General features: G+C 36.3%; 1 protein-coding gene across 2 annotated transcripts in view; it reads right to left on the bottom strand.

The window, feature by feature from the left end:
• The window catches only part of DTNA (dystrobrevin alpha), a 372,603-nt gene extending 353,072 nt beyond the window's left edge, over positions 1–19,531 (bottom strand). The window contains exon 1 of one of the 2 annotated variants that reach the window (XM_081262933.1): positions 19,314–19,531. The gene's annotated coding sequence lies outside the window, so the exon portion shown is untranslated. Of the gene's footprint in view, positions 1–18,802; positions 18,942–19,313 lie in introns of those variants that run through there. The other variant, XM_081262937.1, reaches the window with a different exon arrangement.
• Positions 19,532–27,595: the final 8,064 nt, after the last annotated feature.

Below are 27,595 nucleotides of genomic sequence, written 5' to 3'. Positions count from 1 at the left end.
ATTTCTATTGAGCTGTGATACATTTAAAAAAACAGATTTAAGAGCAGAACTTGATTTTATAAATTTTGTTCTCAATCACAGTCATGGAGAGGCTGGTAAAATAAACAAATAGGTTGTGACCACAGTGTCACTTTGCCTCCATACAGGGCTATTCCTCCTCAAGGCCCATGACCTGAAAGCATCCTATGCACATGAACAGTGGTTTGCAGATGCCTGTCTCTGCTCTGCCCTCATCTGACTGCTTTATTAAAGGGCAAGGCCCAGGCAGTGCTCAGGTTATCTAGCAGCTTCTGTCTTCCTTCACTAATAATTCAGTCACAGAGCCCAGAAAATTCTGCTGTATCTTGTGGAAGCTCTATTATGTTGAACAAGTCAGCTAGTTTTTCTTTCTCTATCCTTTTCTGGCCTAGAAATTAAAGCTAATACTACTACCAAAAAGGGTTACTGAGAGAGATTGAATGAAATAACACAGGAGAAATGTTTAGGACAGTTCTAGACACATAGTAAGTCTTCCTAACGTATTTACTAATTTGATTCAGCTAACTTCCTTCAGTCTGGTGCCAGTGTCAAGGAGAAACCTGCTGGTGGTAGCTTCTCCTGCCATGGATATCTGCCTACAGGGCCAGAATGCTCCAGTCACTTTGGTCCTTGTGACAATAATCATTCTATCTGTGCATAAGCAAACTGCCATTCTTATTTATAGATCAGTCTACATAAGCTTGGTGAATTTGACTGTGGCCTTTGAGAGAAAGACCTGGTTTTTAATTTACAAGTGAAGATCAATCCGTGGACTGATGAAATCAATGAAGTTACACTTCTCAGTCAACACCAGCCTCTATTCTTTCCTTTTGACTTCCACAGCTCATTTCTGATTGTTGATGAAGACTCCATGTTTTTAAACTGCATACCAGGCTGTTTAAACTAGTATTTAGGGCGGATATTCATGCATTATGATTTTTAAAAAGCTACCCAAGGTTATGAATTGCAAACCTGGATTCATCTGTATCAATAGTGTTATTCTTAAAATCTTAGAGTCAGAAATAAAAATTCTGATTCAGAAAGTCACGCTAGGATGGAGTTTGGGTACCTGTACTTTTAACGAGCACCCCCCCCCCCGCCCCCGTGATTCTGATACTGGTGGTCCTTGAAACATACTTTGGAAACACTGCATTAAAAATGTGGTCAGTATCAGAGCCACATTGAGCCATAAAGCCACACAGAAGATTTGGTAAATACCACCTATGCAAAAGGCCCATTCTCCCACAGAATATTATAAAATGATAAAACTAAGTGACTAAAGATAAAACTAAGGAATGATTGATGGAACAGAGAGAAGGGAAAACTTTAAAAATGAAGTCTTCCCATGGGCTTGGGGAGAGCTTAGAGAAGCACAAGGAAAGGACTAAAATGTTCCTGGTTTTACAAGGCTAGGGACAAGACTTCTTTCATGCCCATCCAACTGAGCAGATGCTGGCTGGAGGTATCAAGGGAGGGAAATTAAGAGAAAAACAAAGCAAGACAAAAGCAAAGAAGGACCTCAGGAGTGCGGTATGTGTTTGGCCCTGGGTTCAATCACCAGCACCAAAAAAAAAAAAAAAAAAAAGTGTGTGTTGGGGGAGGTGATTGCTGTAATTTAAGTGTGTCTATGGGTTCTTGTGCTGGGAGCTTAGTTCCCAGGGTGGTGATACTGAGAAGCAGTGAAATGTTTATGAGGTGGGTTTAGCAGGAGAGTATTACTGGCTCCTTTCTATCTTTCTCTGGCTTCCTTTCTTTCAATGTGATCTCTCCATCTTATGCATGCTCCCACCATTCTGATGCCATCTACCACGAGGTCCTTACTGTAGCTGAGTTGATGCTGGTACCATGCTCCTGAAGTTCCAGAACTGTGAGTTACGTAAACCTCTTTCCTTCATAAAGTCAACTTTGGTTGACTTTACGGTCTCTGGGTATTTTGGTATATGGTAACAGAAAACAGACTAATAAGGGATGGATAGGGTGGATAAGTTGATAGGAAAAAAAACAAGGACAACTGGCAGTGATTATCATCTGTTCACACATGGGCAGAAGCAATGAAGTCTAAGAAAGAAATGAAGCACTGATGACTGCCATCTTCATCCACCTTGATCACTAACCTTGACCTTAACAAAACCAAAAAGCTTTATACACACTTGCTCAAGTGAAATCACAAGACTGTTTTTCCCTTACACTATTGTAACGAGGGGAAGTTGGATTATTTTGCCCTTTTAACCAATCCCTAGAAGATGGGTGATAGAATACCACTTCCTTTGGGTTTACTTTAGCTGCTATTCTTGCTTTCTCCACAGGCACTCCAACTGCAGAAATATAAAGCCACCCTCAAAATCAAGTCCACACTCAGTGTAAATATCAGAGGAAGTTAGAAATCCTGTATTTTTTTGTCACAGGCTCCCTAAAAATAAGGCATGAAAACAACATGAACACGGACTAACCAATGAAAAGCATAATAAAAGAAGATTTAAGCACTCTATTGACATCGGGGAAAACATAAAAAGAACAGCCAGGTGCTATGAAATGTTTTTCTATTTTGAAAACCTGATTCATATTTACATCAGATTTTAAAAAATCTGACTCATATATAACTTCCGAAAAAGTGTTTAGCAGCAGTAGCAAAAAGTATTATTTTGTATACATTTTAATCGTGTATAGTGTTTAGATTAAAAGAAAGAGGCAGAATATATGAATATATCTGCATGTGGTACACTTTGTATTTATAAATAGAAGCTAACTTGGTAGGGGAAGATCTGGACCACTACCCACAGAAGACTCAGGGAGCACTTTCTACTTTTCTAAATCTCCCTCTTCTTGCCCTGTATTTACTGTAAGACCTGTGGGTTGTTGTTTTTTGTTTTTTTTTTTTTTGTGTGTGTGTGGGTTTTTTTTTCCCCCAGTCTTATTTAAGCATTGTGGTGATGATTTAATCACCACATTAAAGAAATGCCAAACAAGTAACTACTTTAAGAAAGAAAACATCTGATCAGTATTGCTAAGGACAGGCCTTTATTTTAGAAAGAATGACTCCGTGTGTGAAAAAAACATCTGTTGCACCATTTAAAAATCTGTTCTTAAAGGGATGGCTCCTCCAACCTGCCCAAATGGTGTTACTGAACAAACATTGTGTAATGATGGTTTGAAAAAGTCTTTCCCCAAAACATTGCAGAGGCCCAAGCATTTAAACCCACAAGCAAAATGAATAAGTGAGAAATAAAATCAGCTTGAATGTACATGCACACACACAATCCAGAAGGTATGAAACAAACATAAAAGAACTTGTGGTGGAGAAGAGCAAAAGGTTAAGAGAACAATATTTTTACAAACCAAGAATGTGGAACATCTTAAATGAAAATCAGATAAATTGTTCATAAGCTATTTTTTTCAGAAAATGAGACACCTTTAAAAAGGTGTACGGAATAGAGAGTACATTAAACTGGAATTTATGATTTATGGAAACTAAAAAATGCACCTTAAAAATTAAAAATGTGACTCCCCAATCAAACAGCTAAACTATTAGTCATCAGAAGTGGTAGATATTAAGTAACTGCAAATCTTTCATGTCTTCCAGATTCAATGATTTGCTAATTGACAGAATAAAATTATGGAAAATATTGTCCTTAAAAATAAAATGGAAACACATTTAGGGCTAGTGTCACAGACTACTTCTCAAATCTGCATGCATCTGTATTTTATTACAATGCCCAAAACATTTTAAAACTTTAACCTCTTACTTCTTGTCAATTTTGCCTTACCCCTTTCTGGGGTTTGGAACTATACCTCAATTATAAAAGCGCTATTCAGAAATGCAGTTTCTCTTTCCTCAGGATAGCCTTGTAGTCAAGATTTCCTTTAATCTCACATGACCCAGAGAAAAGCGCCTGAATGCAGGAGACTGGGAATCCCCCATCGTGGAGCTGATGTGGCAATGACAATGATGAGTTTGGACATCTGCATATGCATCTGCCTCTAACAATATCGTGTGACAAGATCTTCTAAAAAGCATCTTCTTTAAATGATGCAGAGACGCCTCTACCCTCACCTCCAAATACCTTCATGAGTGGTGTCAGCTCATGAGAAGGGCAAAAAAACAGCAAGAAAACCCAAAGACTGGGCAATGATTCGGAACAAAAGCAGGGAAGTGTGGGAATGGCTCCCACGCCCCCCCAACATGTGTCAATTATAATCAGATATGGAGTAGATGTAGTAGAAGGATAGAAAATAATTTTGCAAATCATTAACATGTATTTAATCAAAGAGATTAGGTAATGCATTTTTTAATTTGTTTACTGTATTTATTGGAGAAAGCATTTATCTTTACAGCATATAAAAATGCTACATATAAGAAGTAAATTTTTCCAAAACATAGATGATGAAATGAGGGTCTTTAAAAGCACAGCTTTCACGAATTCTACAATGGTTGAAGGATTTAGTCTAGTCCAGGGGTTTGCAGCTTCGCAGCTAACAGAGTTTGCTGCAAGATGCATTGCTGGGCTCTATCCCCAGGTGGAGTCTAGAATCTGCATTCTCGGAGTTCCCAGGTGATGCTGATGCTGCCTCTCCAAGGAGCTCACTTTGAGAACCACTGCTATCTAACAGTGAGAACCTCAACATTAGCTACAATGTCAATAACTTGATTTGTCTCTTTGGAGAATTTCCTCAGGCTGTTGCTTTTTGTGATCTGCTCTCTGTCATCTGTCTTTTCTCAGCATACTGGACTCAAGCAGAAAATTCTTTGTCCCACCTTTCACATTTAATCTAACAAGTAGTGATCAAACAATGTGATGAATCAATATTTATTTTTAATGTATAATTTTTACATCAAAAGAAATGAACAAGAATGCTTTGCTGATAGGAGCTCCTTGGAGTTTAAACATGGATTTTGAGTCCACTATTTTCTTCCAAGCTCAGGAGCATTTTCCTGCATAATTACTGTGCAGAACTACATTTAAGGTGGATGGTGTTCCTGGTAATAAAGAACACTTAGTGAGAAAATAAGAACTCCCCTGGTGTAGTACCAGAATTTTGACACTAAAGTTCATCTACCCTAGTGAAGGAAATCTCCAACCTTGCTTCAGCTTGCAGCAATGGCTTTCCAGGAGGGGAGAGGACACTGATTTGCAGGGGAGGGTGGGAGGGGAGGGTGGGAGTACCTCCAGGTGCTCTTAGATTGTTCTGTGATCTCATCTGCATTATTTTCTAAAGACTCACACACTTCAGGACCTTAGTGTTGATTATTTGGAAGCAGACCAGGAGTAACCCTCTGAGATTCATCCTCTGAGGATCAATGTGGAGTGATATTTTTCAGTTTAGACTTGCAGAAAATATATGGATTGCCTTCTGCTAAGACGGAGAAAAAGGAATTTTCCTAAAGAAACTAGAAACTGAGAAATGCTAACAGGCACAGATTTTCAAAAGATGCCAACATAAGCATGCCCTCTCCAGCCTTAAGGACCAGAGAGGAGCAGCACAACAACAAAAACAAACAAGAACTGAAGGCTGAGGATGTAGCACAGTGGTAGAGCACTTGTCTAGCATGACGATGGCCCTGGGTTCAATTTCCCAGAACCACAAAGATCAGTGAATAAAACAAAGCAAAATAACTGTTTGCTCTATCCCAGCCATACAAGACAAAAATAAAAACAGTGACTCACCAGATTCCTGCCAACACAGGCTGTGTAGACATACTAGACTTTCACCCTTGTGATAAGCTGCTCCAACTTCCCCCACCCCCATCATGGTGATGCCCAGAGGGCAAGATAGAGAGCTGGGGCTTTCACTCCCAGCTGATGACAGTAAAGGTTCCCCACTCCCAACTTCCCCATACCTCAGTGGACTTCACTCTCACCTGGCAGTACCAGGCTCCTCTCCTCATATCTGCTGGATGGTGTCACACGACACCCAGTAGAGAATCAGGACTATCACGAAGGCCCAGCAGTCATCAGCCACCTTCTATGTCCCCAAGGAGTCATGGAGACCATGCTGGGAACAGAAAAGAGACACCTCCAGCCAAGGAGCATTGAGTGAAGACCCAGTGAGAAGCCTGAATTTTCAGCTTGTCCCCATGTCAAGGGACAGACTGAGGAGCCTGTCCTTCTACCCACACATGACAGTGATGAAGTGTAACAACACATTACTTTGCTCACTGGCTGATGTTAGTGGAAATGAGCTAAATTAGAAGACCCAAAGTCTCCTAGTATGTTAGAAAATATTCAGGTTTCAATTGAAAATCATTAATGATATTGAAAACTGGGAATCAAAATGAATGACAAAAGACAATTAACAGATACCAATAATGAGATGAATAGCAATGTTGGAATTATATGACCAAGTTATATGACCAAGTTCTTCAAGCAGACACAAGAAAAATATCTCAGCAATTTGATTGTGCCTAAGACAAATGAAGGAGTAGAAAGCTTCAGCTTAAAAAAAAAAAAAAAAAAAAAACAGAATGTATAAGGAAGAACTCGTGGAAATTTTGGAAATTTTAGAACTGAAAAAACATAATTGCCAGAATATAAAATTCAGTGAGTATGTTTAGTGACAGAATGGATAGTGACAGGAAAGAATTGAGAGATGGGAACTAGAATAATAAAAATGACTCAATATGAACAATAAAGACAAAGTAAATTGGGGAAGAAAAAAGAAAGAACAGGGTCTTAGGAATGTGTGTGTAGGATGAATAGTGATTTCCAAAGATATTTAGTAATTAGTTCTAATCCTTGGAAGCTGTTGCAAATACTGTCTTACATAGAAAATGAAAGTCAGGCATGGTGTTGCACATCTGTAATCACAGCGGTTTGGAAGGCTGAGGCAGGAGGGTCACAGGTTCAAAGCCAATCTCAGCAATTTAGTGAGGCTGTAAGCAACTTAGTGAGACCCTGTCTCAGAAAAAAAAAAAAAAAAAATTAAAAAGGAGATGTTGCTCAGTGGTTACCCACCCTTGGGTTCAATCCCTAGTATCAAAATAATAATAATAATAGTAATGATAAAATAAAAACAAAAGAAAAAAATGGAATTTCGCAGATGTGGTTAAAACACACATCTTGAAATAAGGAGAGGGTCCTGGATTTTACAGTAGGCCGTAAATGTAGTCTTTCTTTTTAAAATTTTTTTATTTGTTTTAATTAGTTATACATGACAGTAGAATGCATTTATGAACTTCTATATATCATACATAGGTGGGGTATGATTTCTCATTTTTGATTGTACATGTTGCATAATCACATTGGTCATGCAGTCAGATATAAAGTAATAATGCCTGCTTCACTCTACTATTCTTCCTATCTCCATATCCTCTCCCCTCCCCTCCTTTCACTCCCCTCTGCTTAAGCTAACTCTAATCTTCCCTAGTGCCTGCCCCCATAGTCTTAATGTCCTTGAAAGAAGGAGGAAGGGGAGATTTTACTATAGATAAGGGAGTAAAAGACTGAGGACAGAAGCAGGATATTGAAGTAATCCAAGGAAGTGACTATAAATGAAAAATACAGGCCCCCTCCAGTACACAGAAAAGACAAGGAAACAAGTCTCCTGGAGCCTCCTGAAAGAAGAGGCCCTGCCAACACCTTGATTTGAGTCCCATGAGACTACTTTTGGCCTTTACAATCATAAGAGAATAGATGTGTGTGATGTGGTAGTTTGTTTTAGCAGCCGTAGAAAATGAATTCTTTGGGATTATGACGAGAGACTGATGTTCATGTGTTGGAGGCCTAGAAGGAGGAGAAAATAGGTGAGGCTAAAAAAGGCAATAAAAATGTAATGACTGAAAACTTCCTAAATTTGACAAAAGATATAAACCCAAAGGTTTAAGAAACTGAGTGAAGGGCTGGGGATGTGGCTCAAGCTGTAGCACACTGGCCTGGCATGCGTGCAGCCCGAGTTCGATCCTCAGCACCACATACCAACAAAGATGTTGTGTCCACTGATAACTAAAAAATAAATATTAAAAAAAAATTCTCTCTCTCTCTCTTTAAAAAAAAAGGAAACTGAGTGAAGCTAAATGCCACTCTCAAATAGGTTAAAAATTAAAGAAATTATACATCGGAGTCAAATTTATGAAAACTAAAGACATAAAAAAAGAGAAATCTTGTGTACAACAAGAGAGAAACGACACTATACCTACGGAAGAACCCAAATGACAGTGGATTTCTCACCAGAAACCATGGCAGCCAGAAGGAAGTGACATGACAGTTTTCAAACATTCAAAGAAAAGAATTGTCAACTTAGACTCCATATCCAATAAAAATGTCCTTTGTGAATGAAAGAGGAAAAGGAGACATTCTAAGGAAAACAAAGATATTTTTGTTACCAGTAGATCCGATCTGATCTCAATGAGTGACTGAAGGGAATTCTCAAAACAAAGAGGAAACGGTAAGTAAGGAATGTTCAAGCATCAACGATAATAAAAGAACCTGGCAAGAAAAATATAGATAAATGTAATAAATTTCCCTTCTCTTCCTCAACTTTCTAAGTTAGTTTTTGACAGAGGCAAAAATTATGACATTATCTGATGTATTTCTAAGTGTATGCAGAGAAAATATTTAGAGAATTATAAGTAAAGGAGCTAAAAAGACATGAGATTTCTACATTCACTAAGATTTACAAAATGATAATAGCAGTAGGCAGTCACAAATTATATATATATATATGTATATGTGTGTGTGTGTGTGTGTGTGTGTGTGTGTGTGTGTATATATATATATATATATATATATATATATATATATGATGTAATACTTATAATGACCTTTGACTATACTGTATACTGGAATTCTAAAAATGTTCAATTAACTTACAGAGTGGTCAGGAAAACCCCAGAAAAACTAAAACCAGAGAAGAAACAAAAAATAAAGTAATAGACTTAAGATATGACATGAATATTTACAATAAATGTGAATAGTCATAATAATATATCAAGACACAAGTCTGACAGAATGAATTAAAAAACATGACCAACTATATTTTGTTTACAAAGAAATCAAATAATATGTAAAAATATAGGCAGGTAGAAAGTAGAAGGATGGTGTGTTAGTCAGCTTTTTGTGGTTGTGATCAAAATACTCAATGAGAACAACTCAGGTGAAAAAGTTTATTTGGGGTCATGTTTCAGAGGTCTCATTCCATAGCTGGTTGAGTACATTGCTCTGGGCCCAATGTAAAGGAGAACAGGATGGTGAAAGGGCAGGGTGGAGGAGTACTGTTAACCTCATGGTGACCAGGAAGCAGAGAGAGAGAAAGGGCAAGGGGTTAGAGAGAAAATGAACCATTCCAGGGCATGTGTGCTGTGACCCAGTTCCCTCAGTCATGCCCCGCCTGCCTACACATAACACCCTGTTCATTCAAACTAGAACTGATTAGGTTACAGCTCTCACAATCCAATCGTTTCACTTCTGAACATTCTTGCACTAACACAGAAGTTTTGGGAGGACACTTCACTTTCAAACCTAAACAGATGAAAATAGAGACATCATGAAAATGTGAATTAACAACAACAACAACAAAAAAGAGTGTCTACATTAAGATCAGATAGACTTCTGAGCAAATAAAATTATCAGATATAGGAAGCAATTGATATGTAATGAAGGAAAAGTCAATACACCAAGAAGATTAAGCAATCCTAAATAAGCATGCAGTAAATGATGAAGCTGCAAAAATTATTATAAAGTCAAACTGATAAAAGTCAAAGGAAAAATGAAATGAATAAATTTACGGATACAATTAGAAATTTTTACAGACTCTCTGACCAATAGGACCAGTCAGAAAATCAATGAAGATGTTACAAGCACCTAGCAACATCAATCAACATGTTTAATCAGTATTATAGAACACCTTACTTAAAAATAGTCAAACACACATTCTTTTCGAGTGCATACAGCATAGGCCAAGATATACCACATATTGAGATGCAAAATAAACCTAAATAAATATGCATAGATAAAACACTGTCCTCATGTGACAATGGCCAAGTGAAACCTCAGAAGAAAAAAACTATGAAAACATCAATACCTTGATCTTGGACTTCCAACCTCCAGAAATGTGAGAACATAAATGTCCATTGTTTAAGCCACTTAGTCTGCAGTATTTTGTTATGATAGTCCTAGAAAACTAATACAAATATTAAAGAAATATTACCACATTTCTAAAGAAAGATTAATATTAATTGTGCATATCTTTTTCAGAAAAAAAGAGGAGGAAGAAGCACATCTCAATTCATTTTATGAAGCTAGTGTTATCCTAATAGCAATTTCAAAAATGAAAACTTCAGGCTAATAACCCTTATTAATATAGATAGAATTTTAAACAAAATATCAGCAAATAGACTGAATGATGCATACAAAGAATTATATACATAATAACCAAATTAAATTTATTGCAATCAGTGTGCAATTCTGCCTTAATATGTTTTCCATCATAGTTCAAAAACAAAGAAAAAATAAATGATCATATACTTTGGGGAAAAAAGTATTTGATAAAAAACAATACCCATTTGTGATTTTTTTTAAACAAAAGTTCAGGAAAAAAAGGTGAAAGGAGATAAAGTTCTTCAACTTGACATGTACAAAAACTACAGATGACGTTTTACTTAAAAGTCTAATTGCTTTCCTCTGAAGATCAGCAGCAAGGCAAAGATGTCTGTTCTTTATCATTCTTATTCAAGTACTAATAGAAATGCTAGACAATATAGCGGAGAAAGAAAGGACCCAAAAGGCACACATAAAAAAAGACTGTTCCTCTTTTTAGTTGATTTGATCTATATAACAACTCCAAGGGGGAAAAAAACCCAGAATAAGTGAATTCAACAAGTTCTCAAGATATAAGACAAAAGTACATGAGTCATTTGAATGCCTCAGGTTACAATTTGAATCTATAATGTCACCCCAAAAGTTCACGTGTTGAAATAATGATCTCTAATGCATCAAGGCTCAGAGGTGGGGTTTTAAGCCATAATGAGAGCTATACTCTCATGAATGGATTAAGTCATTTGATGAACTAATAAATTGAATGGACTACTGGGTGGTAACTGGAGGCAGGTGGGTTATGCCTGAAGTAAACAGATCACTGGGGATATACCCTTAGGGACAAAATCTCGTTTCTAGTTATCACTCACTTTCTGTTTCTCTGCCCCTCCCTTCCACTATGATGCTTTGCCTCACCTGAGGTCCGGAGCAATGGAGCTGGCCAACAATGGATTGAAACCTGAAACTGTGAGCCAGATTAAACTTTTCCTGCTCTAAGTTGTTCTTGTCAGGTATTTTGTTACAGCAATGAAAAGCTAACATGTATGTTTGGGAAACACTGAAAAAAATACATTACATTTAGAAATGCTCAAAAAATTAGTTAGATATAAATCTAGGAAGACATGTACAGGATCTGCATCTTGAAAAATCATACTATTGATAAATGTTAACAAAAATAATCTTAATAAATGGAGAGACATACCACATTTATGGATTAAATATCAATTCTCTTCAAATTGCTATGTAAATTTAACATAATTCCTTTCGAAATTCCATTCAAAATTTTTGTCAGTTTAGGAAAAATCATCCTAAAATTTGTACAGAAAAGCAAGGGAACAAGAATAACTAAAATAATTTTGAAAAAGAAGAATAAACTAGAAGGAATCAGTCTATATGATCAAGATTTATTATATTGCTACAGATTGTGTGATGCTGGCAAAGGGTTATACACAGAAAAGAACAAGGAACATAGAAACATATTGAAACAAATATTTCCAATGTAAATCACATATATGACAAACGACTGTTATTTAGAACATATTAGAACACACAAAACGTAATAATCCAATCCAAATATAAAATGCCCTAAAAACACGAAGTGATATTTCATCAAGTGAAATACACAAATGACACATTAACACATGAAAAAAAAATGTTCAATAGCATTACCTGCTAAGGAAATTAATACTAAAGTCCTGATGAAATATTACTACAGAATTATAAAGATAGCTAAAGTGAAACATGGCAATAACACTAAATGCTGGTGAAGATATAGAGAAACTTAATCTCTCATCCACTGTTGATGAGAAGCTAAAACAGCACACTCTGGAAAACTCTTTGGCAATTTCGGATAGAAATACACATGTAATTCTTGCAAAGTTATCCTAATTAAATTAATAATTACATTCAGACAAAAATATTCACATGAATGTTCATGTCCATTTTTGTTATAGTATCCAAAAACTGGGGGGAAAGTCCAGATGTCATCCAGGTGAATGGCAAAATAAACTATGGAACATTTATATCACAAATTACTATTCAGAAACAAAAAGTAATCAAGTATTGAGACATGCAACCACTTAAATATCTCCAGAGAATTACACCAAATGCAAAATCAATGCCCAAATCTTACATACTATGTGATTTCATTTGTGTAATATTCTTGAAATGGCATAAGTGTGGAAATGGAGAAGAGATTAGTGATTGCAAGAAGTTAAAGGGGCAGAGGTGGCTAGAGCAGAGTTGTTATGTCCAAAATGAGCAACAGGAGTTATCCTTATGAAAATGGAATTTTTTTTTCACTGTATCACTGCCAATGCCCTGGTTGCAACATTGTACTATAATTTTTCCAGAATGCTGACAGATTGAAGAAAAATGGGTAAAAGTACCATGGGATCTCTCTTTTTTATTTTTAAAACTGCCAATGTCCAATTATATCAAAATAAAAAACAATTAAAAACATGGATTGGCAATAATCTAACTATGGAGATTATGTTTGACAAAATAAAACAAACACATAGTATGATTCGTCTGTTTACCCGTATTCCTTTTTACAATACCTGATAGCACAAATGATATTTTTTCCCAATACTGGTCAAGTGACAAAATCATACCCACATAGCTGTTCTGATTTCTATACCATGTCAATTATATCAAATCTGTTCAGAAAACAGAGATTGGGTGCTGTGTGTAGGTCTTGCACTATTCTTAGCTCACACTTGCTATCAAATAGACTACTTTATGCATTCACTCAAAATAAACCATAGCTTTTATCATCATTCTTTAACTAAACAAAATTCCTGCCAGAAAAAGTTGATAGTATCAATTTCATAAGTTTAGCCTCTGATTTCCTTGCTTTTGGCTTTTTGAAAGAAGAAACTTTCTTATTCTGAGTTCTAGAACACAGATATTGGTACTTTTACATTAAATAATAAGTAATATTTTAGTGACAAAACTATTTAAGAAGTTTGTTAATTTTATGTTGCAATTATCAGGTCTTTTTACTAATGTAGCTGACTTTTTTCTACCTGGACGTGTAATATGATTATATTGTCTTATATCTTTAGGTGAAGTGTAGCCATGTGACTCGCTTTGGAAAATGAAATGGGAGATATGAAATATGAAGTATGAAGTGGGAAGTGCCAGTTCCTGCAGAAGACTGTAAGAACTGGTGGTGATTAACCATGATTTCGTGTGCCATGATAAAGGATGAGATGTTCTGGATGCTAGAGGCTTTACCAGCTTAGATCCCTGAATAAGCAAGGTACAGAATAGAATCTTTCATTGACCAAGATGAGAGCAAAGCATTAGCAATAAAAAAAGTTTGTTTACTTTTTCAGTTACTGAGAGTTATTACCACAGCATAACCTAAATTATTATAACTGATTGATGCATTTTATATTTACATTAAATATGCAAAACTCTGCAATAGGACACTGCACTGTGACATTAAATTATAAATGCAAGTTAATGAACCACTCATGGGTCCATTCAATGACATTTCCAGTCTAACAGATACATGCTAAAAGAATCAAATAAAAATCAAGTCTTGTGTCTTTTTGCTTATGAAAAAATCAGGAAGATAGTTTAGTAGCTACTTTATGATGTCAGGCTTTGTGTGAAGCTGAACATACAGAGAATGATGTATCACATTCCTCATAGGGAAATATGAGTCACTGAAAATATATTTGCCACCATGAGACATTCTAAGAACTTCAAAGAAAAGCTGTGCACATTTGCACATGTGTTCTATGGATGAATTCAAGGTTAATATTATTACTACTCATATACGCTGTATATTACTCATCATTTTCAGACAGAAAAAAAAAATTACTGACACTTATAATCAGAAACTAAGCAAAGTTTTTTAATGCATTACCACAGTTAACTCATCAGTACTTCACTTTGTCAATGACATGTGCCATACGACTTAGTTAACATTATCTGCAAGATGTAAAACTACCAAATTATCCTCCATAATTTTTATTGTAACAATTACATTGATTCATGTCAAAATATCCCAATGTCAAAATTAGCAGCGTCTTTCTAATTGTGTCAAGATAAATCATCAGGTTGAGATTAGACTCTACATCCTCTTTTCAATGCATGCGCCAGACAAAGAAACCAGAAAAATGTAACACAGTAACTTAAAATTCTTAAGTTTATTAAAGGTCATAGAACCTGTAAGTATTCAAAACATTTCCCTAGTTATTTGGAATTCTAAATGTGTTTACTGTTCATTTTAAAAATTTTAATTTTTTTAAAGAGAGAGAATTTTAATATTTATTTTTTAGTTTTTGGCAGACACAACATCTTTGTTTGTATGTGGTGCTGAGGATCGAACCCGGGCCACACGCATGCCAGGCGAGCGCGCTACCACATGAGCCACATCCCCAGCCCTAAAACTTTTAATTTTTAAAAATGGTACTCAAATGACCATTTCTGCAAAATATATCATATATAATTAGGAATTTCTCATAATCTAGTAGTCACCAGTCCTTGTCCAGGTATTCACATATCTCTTTTCTTGTTTTATATTTTTTTGTCTATAAAACATGGGGCAAAAAGCATTGATACAAAGCACGTTCCATTTTTTTCACAAAATTTATTAAGGAAAAAGAATCAAAATATCAGGTTAGGAGGTGTCAAGATTTTCAACAATAGTAAGAATTTGGTGCAGAAGTAAATTTTTGAACCAGATATTGTTCATCAATAGTACTATAAATTTAAAACCCATCTCTAAGTATGTGACAATGGTCATAATTATAGTCATGCTTTTATTTCAGTTCTTCCTGCTATAAAATAGAAGATAATAGATGTTGATAATTCAGGCAAACCTCATATGGCTATTGTGAATTATACATCAATGAATTCAGATAGAGTCCATACAATGATATCCAGTACACAGCAGTGTCCAATAAATTTAGTCACTATATTTGCTTAACCTTGCTAATACCCATCTCCTCAGCATATCCAATATTCAACCTCATCCCTCTTACTCTGAAACCTCTTCTTTTCCCTTGGGCACTTCAGAGAATCTTAGGGACTACAGAATAAACCCACTAAAATTCTGCTGAAGACATTTTGCAGCCTTAACAACAACAACAAAATACCTTACATTCACAAACTTACAATTTAAAAATTTTGAAAGTTGCTATTGCAAAGAAAGAAAATGACTATTTTTCATTAAACATAAATAACTTTTTTGAAAATTGGATGACAACCAGAAAAAAGTAGTACATGCTCTCTGTACTTTAAAAAGTATTGAAAGGAGTGTTATAAACCTCCCCAGGTGCACAGGTGGATACAGAGGAAATAGCAGGACTCCTGATGAATAGGGAAGTTAAATGATAATTGGAGAGAGACTCCTGTCCCTGATTCGGAAAATAATTCAGAAAATTAACATTCAAGCGTTTAGGAAGATGACTAGACTTGGAAAACTCCTCCTCACACATCATTCCTCCACAAATATGACTTCTCACATACTTTGTGCATCCTGTTCTGACCTCAGTGTCTAATCTACAATCTCCTATTACACATTTTCATAGAATTCCTTCCTTTGTTCAGAAAACTTACATTAACTTCAAAATAATCACTTATTTTTATAATTATCTTGTGAAAACTTGTCCTTTGAACTATTGGAGCCCACACACCTTTCTGCTCAACCCTGATGCCCAGTTCACTGCCCAGTGTCTGGAACTGATGGACTCTTCAGAGGTAGACAAGATATAGTTCTCCCCAAACCAGAAGGGTGAACTTGAAAGGAAAAAGTCAGGTCAGAACCACCATGTGAGATCAAAGTAGCAAGAAAATACTGTCTCTAAAATAAGTAACAGAAGCTAGAAAACTGGAACAGTTTTGAGTCAGTTAAGAAAGGGTCTATGTATGTATCATGGGATTTAATAACAATATTAAATAACAATATTTTATGCAACATTGAGAAAATTCAAGTTCAATTCTAACATCAAAAACACTTGTTCTTGATAGTATATAATCACCATGACCACTAGCATCCTCAAATAAAGATGTGGACACAATTCAGATGTGTTCAAGGGTGGGGCATAGGGAGTTAACCATTGAAGAGCAAGATAATTATTTTTATGCCTCCAGGTCATGTTTATGATAATTAATTTGGATTTTTATCTCCTATGAAGTTGAAAATATGGTTTGAAAAATTATGTATATTGGGTTTAATTAAATGGAAAGATAAGAATTAAAGGAAATTTATGAACGTCAAAATAAATTTGAAATTCATTATATGATGACACAATTAAGTTTACTTGAAAAAATAACAAAGACTTGAGATGGCCAGGGCTGTGGCTCAGTGGTAGAGCACTTGCCTAATGTGTGAGATACTGGGTTCAATTTTCAGCAATCCATATAAATAAATAAAATAAAGGTCTGTTGACAACTAAAAAATATTTTTAAAAAAGATTTGAGACATCTGTCCAATAAAATGAACATTATGAACACACCATGTTAAGCTCAAATGAAGAGTAATTTTCTAAATATGTAAAGTTAGAGTTTACCCTAGTGAGACCTTTCTTTACATCATGGTTCATTTAAAACAAGAGGAGATGTTAAATGTATTTCAACTTAGAACTAATGAGAAAATTTGGTTTCAGTCTTCATTGCTACATAATTTTGCAGAAAGGACATAAAACTGACTAAAAGACATGATGTACATGAATGCCCTCAAAATATACCCTATTTTTTTAATCACTGACAGTTGAAAGAGAATTGTATAATTCTTCTTTTAAAACTGCCTGAACTCTTGTCAGAGTGATTGAATTAATGATAATTAAACTTGCTAAAAAAATTCTGCAAAATAGTGTTCTGAAGGAAATGAGGGTCGTGTTTTGAACAAAGAATAGATTTTAATAACTTAGGAAGTTTAAAATTAAGTGTAAACAAATACATAGCTTCAGCCATCCATTTTACAATAAATTTTGCTGATAAATGTTAACTGCTGAACATCTTTGCTGTTCAATGTGACTTTAATCTATAATTATTGTAGGAAATTGTGGCAAAGGAAAACTACTCAAAGAGTTTTTGCCATAATCATAATATTAAAATTGGAAAAAGAGTTAATTGGCCTGAATGTGTAGCATGTAGTCAGTTAAGAGGTTCAGCTCATAAAAAGAGATGGAAAATATATAAAGTATAGAAGAATTTAGGTAGGGCGAATTGTAAAAGGACACACCAAAGGGTAACTGGTTTCCAACAAGTAATAACTGTATGACCTTGGCTATGTTACTTCACTCATCTCTGCCTGGACTTTTCTCATTTATAAAACGTGGATCACTTTATTTTCTCCCACTCATGGTGGTGTAAGAGTTAAGAAAATGAATAAAGCTAAACCACATGGAACTGTGGAACATGTGGGGAGATGTTTTGTTCTAAAGTTTCTACCTTTAGGACAAGAATAAAAGGCATATTTTTGCCAAAGAAATTAACCCATTGAGTTCCAAAATTTCAATGTTGCCAATATTTCAATGAAATTGACAACGGGTGCATAATAAGTTGGTTGGAAATCATAATCTAGAGCTTCTAAATCCTTTTTACATATTCATATATGTGGAAACATATTTACATTTTCAAATGCTCTAATCATTCAAAAGAATAGAACTCTAGAAACACTTATTTCAGCAGTTGTCATAGTTGTATATTTATTTGTTGCTTACTTTTTTTATAGGTCTCCCACATCTGGGAAGATGGAACTTAATGGGTTAATAACTACGAATACTACAACAATAACAGCTTTTTCTTTAAAAGGAAACAAACACATTAAATATCAAGTGACCATGATGGGTAAAAGAAAAATGTGAATGTAAATGTCAACTTTAACTTTTTTTTTTTTTAAGAGTAAGAATGAAGTAATCGGGGATATCCTTTACTGAAAGTTTACATCTAATATCCCCATACACATACACTTCGCACTTCTGTTCCCAAAGCCATGCCCCGAGCCTGCCAAACAGCAAAGTTTTACTGTCAAGTACCAGTAATGGTACCACTGAGTCCCAGCACCCTCGCCTCCCTCTTCTCTCTTTGGCTTCTGTCTTCTGACAGACACCTCTCTTCCCCTCACACTTTGGGTACCAGAATAAATGCCTTCTGTCCAGCCAAAAACTCCGAAACTGGCAACAGGCTATAAAAGCTGAAGACACTCGAGCACCGCGCCCACCCGCCCCGCCGCCCCCAGTCCTCATCGCCCACTCCCACTCAGCCCTCCGCCCCGCACCGCGGTGCATTGCAACACTCGCAGACGCCGCGGGCTGGAAGAGATCGCGGATTCCCTGGTCAACCCGCCCCCACCACCCCGACTGTTCCCAACGTGAGTGTCATCCTTAATGGAGGTGGCCACCCCACCTCCCAGCAGCTCAGCCCACAAGGACCACCAAGAGGACAAACCCAACAAAACAACTCAACCCGCGATACAAGGGAGTCGGCTGCCATCGCCACCCCAGGAGCGTCGCCGCGGCGGACAGCAGCCAGGGGTTGCTGCGCTGTCGGGGCCATTGCGGGCGGCGGAGATTTACCTGCGCGGCCCCGCGCCCCCGGGCTGGCCATCCTGCAGGAGCCGCTACCGCCGCCCCGTGGGCCCGAGGCGCCGCCCGCCGCCCGGGGAGGCGCCACGCCGCAGTCCTGGCTGCGGCGCCCGGCACATGCTTCACACTCGCTCGCCGCGGCCAGCGCCCGCGCACAGGTGGGAACCCCGCGAGTGGGCGTTCGGGTGAATCCCTTCCCCGCGGGCACTCTCCGCCGGCTTCCACTCTTGACTTTGCTCTGTGCGCGGCGCCTGCCCTTGCTCTACTGCCCAGTCGCCTGTGCCCGCGCCCCTGCGCCGTGGGCGGCTGCGGTCCCTGCGCAGCTGGTGCTGCGCGTCATGTGCACCTCCCGCCCCGCGGCGGGCTCCAAGGCAGCCGGCGGCCCGGGGCAACGCGCAGCGCCCGGCCCCGCGCCCACTCCTCGCCCGGCACACCGACCCCCTCTATCCCCGCGCCCTCCCCCACTCCGGAGCTGTCAAGGAAGAAATCGCCGAGCACACACCTTGGAATGGACGGGCGCCTCAATCTGCCACTCCACTCGCCAAACTCTTAGAAGGTGTCCATTGGTCTGTAGGGAGGTTTGGACATGGAGTAGGAGCCGCTTTCTTATTATTTAATAATGTTGGAAGTGCCGGGTCCGCTGCCAGAGTTGTGGGTCATGTGGGCACAGCAGAGGCTGGCTGCTGCCAGTACCAGGGTTTCCTGAGGATCCTGAAACTATGATCTCATCCTCCTCATCCGCCTCCCCCGCCCCTCTCTCCGCGGGCGCGCACGCACAGCACACACATTCTCTCTCTCTCTCTCTCTCTCTCTCTCTCTCTCACACACACACACACACACACACACACACACACCCGCGCGCGTGCGCGCGATCTCCCTCTCTCTCTCACACACACGCTCACACTGCTTGCACTACCCTCTTTCCTGAACCAAAATATTCCTCCAGAGAAATACAGTGTTCAGGCTCCTCATTGAAAAAAAATCCAGATAGAGATTTTTCTCTTTAAAAGCTTGAGTTATGTGCTTTGTTTATTTCCTAGTTTTCCCTTACATGTGCAAGGGAGACGAACAGAACCTCATATTAAGATTAAAAAGAACCTTACTCTTAGGTTGACCCAGATTTTGGTCAGAACTCAAGGACTCAAACAGTGCAATTTTCATTTAAAACCGTAGGCAATAATATACCAGGCTCAAATATGGAATAGTAATAATATCTTAGATGTGTGTATTGGGTTTCTGTTCCAAGCTGCTAACATTTCCCAAACATTACCTCATTCATTTGCAGAGCATCATTGCAGAGGAGGTGGATGAGAAGGCAGAGTATTGTCACTTCAGGGACACAGAGGTTTAGGTAAGATAACATGACCTATCCAAGTACACATAATAAGTCAATATCTCACTAAAAATATTAATTGCATAGCTATGCATAGGTTACATGTTTACTATAATCAATTCCTGGAAACTTGGGTTAGTGAAAATAAGGGAAAATTATTGATTTTTTTTGTTTCCTGCCAACTGAAATTGCAAAATAATATTTTTTTTCTGTATTTATATCTTCATAGGTTTTTCTTTTGTATATTTGTATAAATCTCCAGTTTCATGTTTATTTCTTTGGCGGGGGGCGGGTAGGTGTTTTGTGTGTGAATTCATATTCCTTTGGGTTTTTTAATTCCCTGGATCATAGTTTCAAGTAATTTTAGTTAATGTTTTTGGTGTTGTCACCAATTTAATGATCTGTGTTGTTCACTCAAGCCCCTTGTAAGTGCCTGGTGTATCTGAAGAGCTGGGCTATGTTTTGAAGGATATAGAGAATTTTAATACATGGTACCCACTCTCCATTAGTTCATATCTATACATACTGACTGGCTACAGATGAATAACTTTATTATTTGGATGTTATGAATTTCTTACTTAACTTTGGTTTCATGTTAAAATAATTTGATTTGTCTGTGTCATTCATATTTGTCTGTCATTGATGCCCCTAGCTTCTAACGGGCTAAGATTATATGTTTAACTTTCCCCTCTACCTATATGTGGACCACACTCACATAAACACCAAATGAGGATTATTTTAAACTATGAAAGTTCTCAGGAAGAGCACTCCTGGGTAGTTTCTTTTCAGGTACCAGTAAGAAACTTTAGCAACTAACTAGAATTTTAATAATCCAAAGAGAAGAGAAAAGGTGTGTTAGAAGGAATGGGTCAGGGAAGACAGTAAGAAAAGAGGTAAAAGAAAAAAGGGATCTAACTTGCAAGAAGAGTGAAAAAACAAGAAAACAAAAGGAGAGCGACGGCTATCGTGTGAAAGCTAATATTTTTCAAATTTTACTTCATGGAAAATAAAGTCAGGAAATTGTGGAGTTTCTTACTGTCATCAAACATTTTTGATAAACTTAGAGGAATTTGGTGGCAAAGACACAAGGTCTCAGTCTTCCAGAGTCTTCACTGAATAATCTCAATTTCTGAAAATTCAAGTATAAGTCCAGGATCCACTAGAAGAAATAAATAGACTAACCTATCAATAATGTGTAATAATGAAAATAACAACAGAAATCAAAGTAATATATTTAATGTATATTTAATGCATATATATTTTAAAGAAGAAGAAATTAGTACTGAAATTCAGGGAGGTAAGTGGGAAACTAAAGGCACAGATACATTCAAATGAATAATAAAGAATCAAGCTTGCATCATTTAAAGCACTATAATACTACTAATAATATTTTATATTTTAAAGTACTTTCAGACTTTTAAAGTGCTTTTCATAATTTTTTTCTGAACTTAAAAAATGATTAGAGGTAGGCACCTTTGTTTGGGGTCTTCATTTTTAAATATGATAATTTTCCCTAACTTTCTACATGCTGTATGGAGAAGTGCTAAAAATATTTTCTCATTGTTTTGAAAATATCATGTATATTTTTTAATCAGTCAGCCCTAAACATATTGTTCAGCATACTTTTCTTCGTCCTTCTCATGAACAACACAAATAGATGCACAGAATGTAACAGTGATTTATAATCCAGGATATTACACAGGCTGTTGGAGTTCAACCAGAAGCTTTAGCATGTAGCCGACTCTGATGGTTTTGTAGTATCTCTGGGAGATTTCTGCAAAAAAAAAGGTGAAGGCCTAGTGTGAACAGCAATATATCAAGATCATTTTCCTTTAGATCTGCATACTCATGTCAGCATTTGTTTTAATTAATTAATGATGTATTTAGGCTTGATGATTATGTTTCAGAAATGCATTACAACATCAGTGGGCTTGACAGTCACTAGCAGTTCATATCAGAATATCTTCATTTAGGAAAAATATTTTGGATGTGGTTATGAATAAATATTTATGGCTTATACTAATTTAGGCTTATCTTTATCAAGGAAAAGAAATTATTAATGTTTACTATGTTGTTCTTACAATTTCTTGATTTTTAAAAACAAGTCATAGTTCCCATGAAAACGGCCATTGGTAAAATCAGGATGTCTTCTAGGTTAGAGCAAGACTTGGTATGTGCCTATGATTTAATATGTGGTATTTGATGAGTGTATATGTACCATAGGTCAAATAAAAGTATTATTCTTATCTGCATATTGGTAATAGTTTGGGAGCATAAGGAACAAATAATTTTGGAGTATTTACGAGACTCACACGATAATAATAAAATGAAGATTGATTCAAAAGACTTGAAGAAATAAAGATGTTGCTATTATATCAGTTAGGATCCCTTCTATTCCCTGTGATTTAGGGTTAGATGATTTGGGGGTTGAATAACGCAAAATAAACAAATTCTGTTCTGAGTAGATTTTAAAAATACATTAACATTTTAAAAGTACATTAACAGTGTAATAGATCAAGAAAACGGATCAACTGAACCATAGCTTAGGAAATTCATGGTTAAGTGTCCCTCCTCCCGCCACCCCCTGTGTGAGTTACAAAATTCTTAGTCCAAGGTGGCTTCTGGGCATTATTATGAAGTAAGATTAATATTGTACTCCTTTAAAAAAATTAATGTTCCCCTCTTCCAACGTAAGCCTTAACTTTTCTGACTCCTCAAACATTCAGCAACCCTCAGCTATTCTTTCGCTTTTCAAGCTACCCCTATCATTGAATTCATCAGCCTCAGGTGGGACATTGTGTTCTACCCTCACTGAAATGTGCAAACTGTATCCCAAGCATTCATGAAACCTGAGAGGATGTAAATATGTTTGTATTAATAAATACCAAGGTCCATTCAGTTTATTTATGCATCACTTCAAGACACATATTTTTAAATGTTAAAATACATTTGCCTAAGAAATTCTGCATTGAGACATGGTCTGGTCAATTTTTATGGAATAGTTCCCAAGTCCAAGAGAGCAGAGGTACACCTGTGTCTCCTTATTCATGAGAGATACCTTCCAAGACCCTTCGTGGATATTTGAAACTGTGAATAGTACTGAACCCTTTCTATATGTACTATGCTTTTTCCTATACATACATGCCTCTGATACACTTATCTCTTTTCACCTAAGGAGAGCACTTTATGACTTCTCTTTTACATATCTGAATTGCAAACATCAATACTGTTGCACTTTGGGGCCATTAAAAAGTAAAATAAAGTTTACCTGAACATAAACACTATGATGCCTCATCAATTAATCATGTAACTGAGTGGGCTACTATGTGATTAACAGGCAGGTAGCGTATATTGGATGGATACACCTGAACAAAGGGATGATTCACACCCTGGGCAGGATACAGCGGTATAGTACAAGATTTTTGTCATGCTACTTAGCATGGTGTGCAATTTAATACTTATGAATTATTTATTTGTGGAGTTTTACATTTAAAGGTTTTGGATCATCTTTGACTGGAGGTAACTGAAACTATAGAAAGCAAAACTATTGGTAGTACCCAGGCTTCCTTACATCACACCTTTGCTCTGCCCCCTTAGGCTGACACTTTGTGCACATGTACAGTGCTTCATGGCTCAACTGTTACTGTGGTTTCTATTAATGTGCTCAGGCAAAGTGTCCCATCTTTGATCTTCCTGTCTGACTAATGCTCAGGAGAAATGCTACTTGCACTTTCCATGTACTCCTTGGACTGAAAGGGAGAACCTAATGTAAAGATGGGTGTATGTGATCAAGTGTATTCTGTTTCCTAGTGCTAGAATGAATAAATATGTTGCCATTTTAAATAGTTGTGATTCCACTTTATATTGGCAATTTATTAAATACATATTATGGTGGTTCACATCTCTCGATAGCATTACACCAGCATGTCTTTTGCTCCTGGGAGAATTTATTTTCTCAGTGGACCATAAACAAAACACAAATATTTTAGATGAAACTTTAATGCACTGTCACAATGAAGGAAGAGAGAAAAAGTCAGTGGACGAATCCAGCTCTTCAGAAGATGATTATAACCACTCACTTTGCTGCTAAAAGTGTTTTTAACCATATTTTTTTATTGCTTTTGGGTTAAATTTCTGTGCACAGATACACAGGAATACAGAGCTTATTGATATATATATATATATAATCAGGAATAATATTGAGAAAATCAGGAAAGTTGAAGGCAAATAAATTTCATCAATGTAGATGACTCGCTCATGTAATTAAGGACAAAAAAGAACTCCTACTCTTTATTACAGATTAATTCACTGAATCCACTGACCTCAGGGAAATGTCAAATTTTTCAGTGATTATTTCTAAATAAAGACCTAATGTTTTAAAATAATACCAAAAAAATGGGTACAGGGTGAAAAGCTTAGTCAAAACATTGTTATATGAAACCAGCTTGCCTAACATATTTTTCCCCCTGAAATGATTCTTTACATATCATGTAGACACAGCTCAAATCTCGGTAGACTGTCAGGAACTATGTTAACAAGCACACATTTTAATTTGAAAGTTAATTCTTACAGTAAATACCATGCAATTTACTTTCTACTGAGAAGCTCTATATTTTATGAAAAACTAGTTGAATGAACTAGATGAAGCTAAATTAACCAAACTCTAATCTTTAAAAACGTATAACAAATGTGAGTCAATCCACACTTGAATTTATTGTTGAAAGTAGAGTAAGTTACCTTTTAGGGAATATGTTTTGAGATAATTCAAAGTGTATTTATATGAGGTGATAATGTATCTACTAGCATGTAGATTTTCTGTGGTAATCAAGATGCTTAGGTGTGCTATACACATCATGTATCATTGTCTTGTTTTTTTTTTTTTCCTTTTTTGTCCCTCGCCTCTTGCAAGTTTAAATACAGCTATCACTGAGCTGTATTTAAACCCTCCTTTTTTTATGTCAATCACTAATCTGAAAGAAACAGGAATAGCAGGAATTTTATGTGATTTATCATAACACAAAGCCTTCCTTTATACTCAGTCCCTCATCTATGGTCATAATCACTTATGCTATTTTCTAAAACATGAAAATGTCCTATTTTGAAATTGCTATTACTTTTTTGTTTGTATATCTTTCAAAAATATGCTAAGACCCTCAAGGACAAAGTCCATGATAATAACATTCTTGGTTTTTGCCTCCCCAGAAAATCAAGTACATTTATTTCCTAATGGGGATGCTTAGAAAATACCTGATAGTAAGAAAAATTGAAACACTTTTACCTCTGGCTCTATGTAGCGTACAGAAATAATTCCTTTAAGCTTGTGAGCACCTTTGACAGACTATTTCTATGTTTCATGTGAATAAGCTGAATTGGACTTGTTTCCTCTATTGGGGTTCATACACCTTTTTCTTTGTGTTTTAAGCAACATTTGGATGAAAGAATTATGTACACATAAGGCCTGACAATCTATTTCTCCTTGTAATGATAATTCTTCAATTTAATAGTAACAAGAAAAAATTGTAACTTCCCTTGTACTGTACTTATGTCTAAATAATTAAAGAATCTGAACACAAAATAAGTTTATAATTTACATTAAAGCAAATATTAGTTAGGTGAAGAAGTTTTGGTTTTTGTTTCATAAAAAGTAAAAACAATTTACTTGTTTTATAGAAGTGGAGAGACTACTTTCAATAATATGTTCAGGGCATAAATAAGGGAATCCACAGCCTACCATCATTCAAAGTACACTCTCTGGCCTAATGTTGTCCATCCTCCTTGAACTTGTAGGAAAGACTCACTCTTGGACCACTATTTAAAAACCTATTCACATAACATATTATATTATTATCTAACAGTTTCCTGCATATTAGACATCAAATCTGCAAACTCCAATTCAACTCTTGTACATTTAATAGCATCTAATGGTTATTCCATAGATACTTTCTGATTTCATTGTTAATTAAGTGAAAAGGGATGATGATTTTGACAGGACATTGCCCTAAATAAAGAGTAACATCTGTGTTTTTATTATTAATCTCTGCCAATTTCTGAATTTTTAAATATACATTATGAGTGGAACACTAGAGTTATTTATAATAATAGTTTAAGGTCAATAACAGAATTCTTCATTCTGTGTCTCTAAATAAATAAATAATAGTCAAATCAAAATCACTTTGTTGTTGAGTTTCAAATAATGGTTAGGACCTATGATCTCTTAAAGTTCTACTGTAGTATCATTCAGTTGGGTAGTATAATTTTATGTCTCACCTTGAAAATCTTCTACAAATGAATCTAGAGGCATTTAAGTAGACATACTTTTCTCTGATATTTTTTTCTTAGTGGTATAAATTGTGGGTAATCTAAAAATTTAAACAGATTTTTTTACAATTAGATGCTCAGCATATTACAAAATGGCTTATATTTGTTCAAAGAAAATTAACAAATATTTCAATAACTGAAAATATTTATTGAATGTCAATATGTATTAAACGCATCAGTTTAAGAAGACATCATATCGAAGAAGCATGGTTATCTTCAATTTTCTTCAAGAAATTGAAATTTATCAACTTGGGTTTTAGTTCTAAAATAAAAATCCCAATTATAACTTTCTTTGCATCCTGAATAGAAAACAAAAATATACTGGGGCCTGCTCACTGCTTCCTTCCCCCCATCTGTCCCCAAAATATTTCTAGTCCTTTATCCTGTTAGTTGGGATGCTCCTTACTGTGCAGTGACAAAGGCTTGATTCCTTCACGTCACTTTTATAACCACTGCCCCCTGGGGCACCTTTAAACTGTGAAACCATCCGGATATGAGACAACAGGAACAGAGTCCTCAGTCCAGCCAGGACAGCACGGCCCAGTAGGTGCCCTGGGCACAGGCTGTTATCATTGGCAACAGGAGTGCTACATTTCTTAAAAGCTATTATTTTAAGTTTCAAGGTAATTATTCCTGAAAAGTAAGTAAAAATCTCTCTGTTCTTGGCACACTTATTTTATGGTTACTATGGTTTTCTTTGACTTTCTTTTACTGAGAATTCTAATAAATACAATAATAATACCCATTAGCCAGCTGTAGCAACTGGTCATCTGAGGCCAAAGCCTTCCGCATACCCAATCTTCCCATTCTACTCCTCTTATTTTGAAACTTAGATCTTGTATATGTCTATCCACCCATCCATCCATATTTCAGCATATGGTTAATGCAGTTTTAGTTTGGAATTAGGTAATGGGAGTACATAAGGAAGAAAACCATAATGCTTTCTGTGTTCTAAAAAGTTGGCTCTTACTGCAGCGTTTTACAGGTGCGTACTCAAATCCAGTGTGATTGTTTAGGAAATAGACATTGCACACACAAACACATCACAAGTGCTTAGAGGGAGTAAATAACTTAAAGGACTGTTCATCCTTGAAAGATCCTGTCTCTTCTTTAGAGACTGCTGCTGCTTACCT

This window comes from Spermophilus citellus (genome assembly GCF_964194105.1).
Source record: "Spermophilus citellus genome assembly, chromosome: 12".
Classification (NCBI taxonomy): domain Eukaryota; kingdom Metazoa; phylum Chordata; class Mammalia; order Rodentia; family Sciuridae; genus Spermophilus; species Spermophilus citellus.
The sequence above is the reverse complement of the archived record's forward strand: the minus strand, read 5'-3'. Positions and strand labels throughout refer to the sequence as shown.